The 6,724-nt window shown below is 38.6% G+C and overlaps 1 protein-coding gene across 1 annotated transcript in view; it reads right to left on the reverse strand.

The window, feature by feature from the left end:
• mrpl11 (mitochondrial ribosomal protein L11) overlaps positions 1 to 5,890 on the reverse strand; it is a 29,660-nt gene extending 23,770 nt beyond the window's left edge. Inside the window, exon 1 of the mRNA XM_042075034.1 lies at positions 5,778 to 5,890. The gene's annotated coding sequence lies outside the window, so the exon portion shown is untranslated. The remainder of the gene's footprint in view (positions 1 to 5,777) is intronic.
• Positions 5,891 to 6,724: the final 834 nt, after the last annotated feature.

Here is a 6,724-nt window from a genome sequence, read left to right on the forward strand (position 1 = left end):
TAAGAGATGGCATTTCCGCATCCATCACCTCAACACAGAGCATACAAATATTTCTCCCCAACATTGATTTCAACATGGCACTCCGAGCCGCAGGACACCAGCCTTTTCCTGTGTGTCCACAGCACACGGACCTCTGAGCAAATACGCTGTCAATCAGAAACCCAGTGACATACTCCCGCACCACTCAAAAGGCCTGGGCTATATTTCAGCAGGAAAACTCTTTGCCAACACATGCCATTAAAATGCAATGTTGTGTGGCGCAATGGTCCCCGATTATATTAGGCATAATCAGGTCCCAGATAAGCAACCTGATGAAAGCGAACCCCTGGCAGAGGGATTATGCTGTAAAGATTTTACAAGCATATCAAGACGACGCAATTAGACGCGGATCACAGCAAAGATAAACATTGGGTACATTCTACTGCTCTGCCAATTACCAAACTTATCATTTATTTACATTCGTCAGTTCAGTTATGATTCATCTTGGATTAAATCAACCCACAGTGAGTGCAGACATCTAAGCACACCTCGGACCGCATATTAAAAGACTGTTTGGAATTCACTGGCATGCCTGCAATAAACAATTACTGACAAAAGAAACCAGGCAATCAAGCAACCAATCTGCCAAAGCTGCTTCTCAGTTTCAACAACAGTGAGATAATTCAAATATTTGCACTGCCACTACGCCAGTCTGTCCCCATATCTCTAACTGACCTCCGGCTGAGGTCTGAGGCGTATTGATCCAGCGGAGCGATATGACGGATTTGGAGAGAGGAGGATGAGGGACATCTTCAAGAGAGCAAAACGTTGAATTGCAGAGAAGCGCCCCCTTTGGCCTTGATGTACTGCTAGACACAGTAAATGACAGATTGAGTCGTGCTTGTGCTCATGAAGTAATTTAGCTGTGGAGAGACAATCCCTCTGCGACCTTCATATCTGCATATTTAGATGAATAACTGAGATGTCTGAAAAGCCACCGCTTAATTCTGTCTCCTGGTATTTTTTAATAGATCAAGTAGACATTAATAAATGAGAAACCTTTAGACGAGTCTTGCTGTTTTGCCCTTGTTTCCTTTAGAATTGCTGAGCAAGAAATTCCATGCTTCACAGAGGTTTAAAGAAATGCAGCGCCGTTGTGTATCACAGCAATAACAATAAGTTTGGCCCCGTTGCAATGTGCTGTCAGGGTGGCTCCCTTGGCTTGTCTGACATCAAAGAACACTTAACTAAGGGGAGACATCACCATCTAGCTACTGCTGGAAAAGTGCTGTGCAGTCTGACATTATATTCAGCCTGACTGCAAAGACAGTTTTACAATATAGGAGGCCTGTTGCCATTCTTTAGATCTTATATTGGAGCACATACATAGTGCGGCTTCAGAAAAGAGAGACAAATCAGTATGCCCCTGGCATTCAGTCGAATTAGCATTCTAGGCTTCAACCCCTGAAGCCTCATCCTGCATATTGATTGTGGTAAGACAGAAGGTGATTGCCCGTCAAGCAGAGAAAAGAAAAGTGGCGGCAAATGGCAGGTAGGACTAGACAAAACTTTCTAAAAATGCAGAAAGGGTGAGGAACAGGCTCCCTTGTGTTAGCTGAAGTGGCAGTGGGTAAAAGATCAATGGAGTCAATTGTAACAGTGAATTTCTTTACTCCTGTAAAGGAGAGAGTAACGAGGGAGGACATTATTACCAATACATTCTTTAAAACACAGGTCCATACAAAACAAAGTTTGTTCCCACATCACCATTCTACCTTGCCAAGGCAAGACAACTCCTCTCCTTCTGCAATCGGGGATTCCTGATAGAGTGGTGACAGTAATGAACCACAATGATAACTGGCAGCGAGGAATAAACTCCATCAATATAAGCCCTTCTAGGCTACAATTACTGACTGGGATTAGAGTGTACTTTCCACTTTCCAAACACAATACATTATCTATGCATTTCCTATTGTACATTACTGCCTGTCTGTCATTCTTACTGATGATTTAGATGCATCTGCTGAGAAAATGTAGTTTTACATGCCAATAGTTACTCTTCATTGGCTTCCTGTAGCAGCCAGAATGAAACTCAAATCCCTCACTCTGGCCCACAGGAGATCTGCACCTTGCTATATTCCATGACCCACTGTCGGCTTCACAGTGATTCTTTTCTAAAGTGATTCCTCGTTGGTGGAATAATTAACCTAATGCCCTTTGTTCTAGTGATAGCTTTGAGATCTTCAAAACACATCTAAAGATTCATCTGTTTACCTTGTATCTAACTAATTAATTGTCCTTACAGAGTCGTGGTTTGTGTATCTTTATGGTTATTGCTACCGTAATTATCTGCCTATTAACCAAGGTTTATACATTGATTTTGCAAAATTTCTTAAGCTTTTAGGTTAATACACAGGGGCAGGCTATGCATGGGAATGCATTTATTTTCTTCATTCTTATTTATGTTTAAAACTTAGTAAAGTTTCAGGTGTTCCCTAGCAACATGTTACTTGCTGACTTTGAATTATAATGAATTTCCATTACGATAAGAGAAAAGACTACTTACAGACTGATACAGTGCAACCGGAAAGTTTTCAGACCCTTTCAAGTTTTCCACATTTTGTTTTTTTTCAGTCTGATCTTAAAATGGATTCAATTCTTTTTTTTTTTTCTCATCAATCTACACACAATACTCTAACACTCCACAAAAATGCAGGTGTTTGGAGTGTTTCGTAAATTTATAAAAAAGATAAAAGACTGAAGTATTCCATGTCTTTTTGTGGAATGTTGGAGTATTGTATGTAGATAAATGAGAAAAACAATGAATTGAATCCCTTTTAAGATGAGTCTGAAACATAACAAAATGTGGAAACCTTGAAAGGGTCTGAAAACTTTCCGGTTGCACTGTATAAAAGATGTGGATCAGAAGCACAAGACCTGTTGTCAGTGGCAGAGATCATTATTCATTTTCAGCATGACCAAGCAATATTGGCCCTCCAAATAGGACAATTCAATTAAACTGAACCAAATATTACAATTCAATTAAACTGAACTTTCTACAAAGGCCCTGAACTGCAAAAGGCCCTACTAATATTTAGATACATCAGATATCTTTTTTGTGACAGTAAAAAATAAATCGCATGAGCCTAGGCCAGATCACAAAGGAGAAACACTGGGAGAACTTACCACCCATGCATAAGTACATACTTTTTTTAAGCTTATTCCAAAAAATGAACGTTTTGGAATGTGGAAACCTGGAGTGTTCCATAGGATATTTTTTGCTGTATGCTTCTAATTAATTTTGATGGTAGATTATGTGAAGGACAGGTAAATAAAACACCTGTCACCCTCCTGTCCAGGCCATGCAGCCTAGTTATGTGGCTCAGGAGGGAATTACCCTGACATACAGTACCCTCCAGAATTATTGGCACCTTGGGTAAAGTTGACTAAAAACAAGTATAAAAAAATCTTTTGATGATTCATTGTACTCTCACAATGAAAACAATAAAGAAAAATCCACCCTTGAAGGGAAGAACATTTATTCTGAGAAAAAGGAAAATCTCATAAAAAAAACAAATATTTTTAACGAAAACACATTGCTCACATTTATTGGCACCCCTAGAAAAATCTTATATACAAAACTTAACAGAAGCATTTTCCTATCTAATTTCAACTTATTTAAGTTAATCAGAGTGTCTGTGAACTTTCAGAAGTAGTTCATGACTTTGTTTTCATACCTTAGTGAGAAAGAAAGTGACACAGAGGCTAAATCTGTGAAATAGCCATTCAACATCTGAAAGACAAGAGAATACACTAAATTTGAATAAAAAGAAAGTGTGTTGACATTTGTAAGTCAGGGAATGTCTATACAAACTAGGTACTTTGTTGAAAATGCCTATATTTACAGTTAAAACAATGATTAAATGGTTCTAATCAACTGGAAATGTGACAAACATGCTTGGACAAAGACCCAAGGTTATCTTGCCCCAACATACAGTATGGAGGATTGTAAGACAGGCAAAAAATTCCATAAGAACCACTATTGAAGGGTTACAGACAAAGGTGTCATCTTGGGGTCACCAAGTCCCCCCAAAAATCTTCAAAAATGACCTCATTGCTAATAGCTTATTTAGAGGGCATGCTAGGTAACAGCCTGTCCAGTCATTTAATTACCAATGTAAACGGCAGGAGTTACTAAATGGTACAGTGACTTTGTGTGGAAGTGTGGTCTATTGTCAGATAAAATGAAAATTGTGCTCTGGCTAGAAACACCTTAGGTGTGTTTGGCATATATAGAAGAATGACTATACTGAAAAGAATCCTATACCTAATGAGAATTATGGTGGAGGCGCTGTGCTATTATGGGGCAGTTATTATTCCCAAAGGCCTTGGGAATTTAATTAAGGTGCATGGTATCCTGAACAACAAGAAAAACCTGAACATTTTCAAAGGAAATCTGTCAATCTCTTTCAAGACACTAAAAGTTGGTCATGATGGGATCATTCAACAGGTCAATGAACCAAAACAATCGTCCAGATCAAAACAAATATGGTTTACTGAAAACCAAATCAAGCTTCAGCCATTGCCATCTCAGTCCCCTGACCTAAACTACATAGAAAAATAGTGGAGTGAGTCAAAGAGGAGAATGCACAAGTGTGGACCTAGGAATCTGGACGATCTGGGGAGATTTGATGAAGACGAACAGTCTTAAATCTCTTGCTTTATATTCTGCAACTTTATGAGGTGTCATAGGTGAATATTACAAGCTGTTTTATTGGCAAAGGGAGGCTTAAGAAGGTATTATAAGCAGGGGTGCCAATAATTGTGAGCAACGTGTTTTTGTTAAAAAATATTTATTTCTTTATGAGATTTTCCTTTTTCTCAAAATAAATGTGCTTCCCTTCAAGGTTGGATTTCCCTATTTATTTTTTTTTAAAGATTACAATAAATCACCAACAGATTATTTTTATACCCGATTTTAAATCAACTTTAGCAGAGGTGCCAATAATTCTGGACAGTACTGTATATGACAAAACACTTTCACATCTTAGGCTACATCATCCTATACTGTCGAGACCAGCCAGCTTTGAACAGGCTGTTGGTGGTGCTTAAATGATTTTGCATGTCTGTTAGGTAGTTAAATCTCACGTGGGCTGTGAAATTGGTGGTTATGAAAATTACAACAATGTGCTTTTTATGTAATATGAGAATCATTACATATAATGACATCATTATTATACTGACTGTAGGCTATTGTTAGGCATCCCCCTGTGTTACATCAGTTATAACAAGTTACATTATACAACATTAAATTGAATGGCGAAATCCATCAGCTTGTAAATAATGACATAGGCTACATCCTTATGATGGATAGGCCTACTGCCATCCTCATCATGTAGTGGTTATGGATCGCGCTGCAATATCAACAAGAGCAACGTGGCTACATGAATTGAAAAGCTTTTGTGGGAAGGTAAACTGTCAGAACGACTGTACTGAGGATGTGACAATCAGACCTTGTCACACAGATAGGAGGACATGTAAGGTTTCAGGGTAATGTTAAACTTCCAACACATTTCCACACAAAAAAGGAAAACAAACATGCGAAGCAAGCATTCCGTCTAAATTACAATTTACTTAAGGTAGGGTGATCACGTAAACGTTTATTCAGCAAGTCACAAGGACTGATTGACCGTGATCAACGTTGCCCTACAAACAACCAACATTAATGGCGGTTGATGGGCTGATTCTAAGCCGTTTGAATCAGCTATCAAATGTTTTACATGCCTTTAGATAATTACCTGTCAGAGACCACTTGTTCAGATGTTATCGTATAAAACCTTAATGGACGTGTTACTTCATGCGCGCAGCCATGTTGCCTTCTATCATGAGGACTTCTTCTTTGGAAGCCTACTGGAGGCACAACTAAGCCCATTACTGCCACCTACAGTGAAAAAAGAGAAACACCAACAAAAGCTTGTCTGCTGGACAGAAGATGGCAGTAGTGCGACATGGCTAGGTTCTCCACTCCCCTGTGGCCACAGTCAATCTTTAGATGTGGGACATGATGCAAAACTGGAAAATGTTATCATCATACCCTAATGAAAAATTCAACAGTATGAATATAATACATATTTACTCAGAGTGCCTTTCTCTAATGTTGGTCAACAAGATCGGATGTGTTGACAAATTAGGCATTATTTCCACTAAACCAGTGGTCCCCAAACTTTTTCTTCCAAGGGCCAGCTCACTATGCCTGGCTCTAAGAGAGGGCCAGAGACTCTGAGTATATCAACCATAAATAGCTTAGTGCTGTGAACAACAGCAGTCTACCTTAGTTGAATATTCCATTACATTTGATCATAGGCTACTGCAATTTAATACCATTGCTAGCTGTGTTTATGTTGCCACCATGCCATATCAGTGTGAAATGTAGCTCAAATGAAATAATATTAATAAAAAGACTCAAGTTATCAAACTATGAGAGTTTTATGAAGTGCTGGCAAACACATCTGAAATGACCACCATTCTAACTTTCACTCACCTGATGAGAACTTTGAACTCTGTATGAACATTTGAACGTGTGAATAAAAAATAGAAATGATTATCCCAGAAAGTCCCAGAAATATGACTTGAATAGAAGTTAGTTAGTTATTAACGAATAATTGATAAACTTTTAGAATACTTTGAGCACTGATGCTTGCCTACAAAGTAGTCTCCGGTTCTGCTCCCACCTACTTGAATGCCC

The sequence above is a fragment of the Alosa sapidissima genome, chromosome 20, assembly GCF_018492685.1.
Source record: "Alosa sapidissima isolate fAloSap1 chromosome 20, fAloSap1.pri, whole genome shotgun sequence".
NCBI classification, from domain to species: Eukaryota; Metazoa; Chordata; class Actinopteri; order Clupeiformes; family Clupeidae; genus Alosa; species Alosa sapidissima.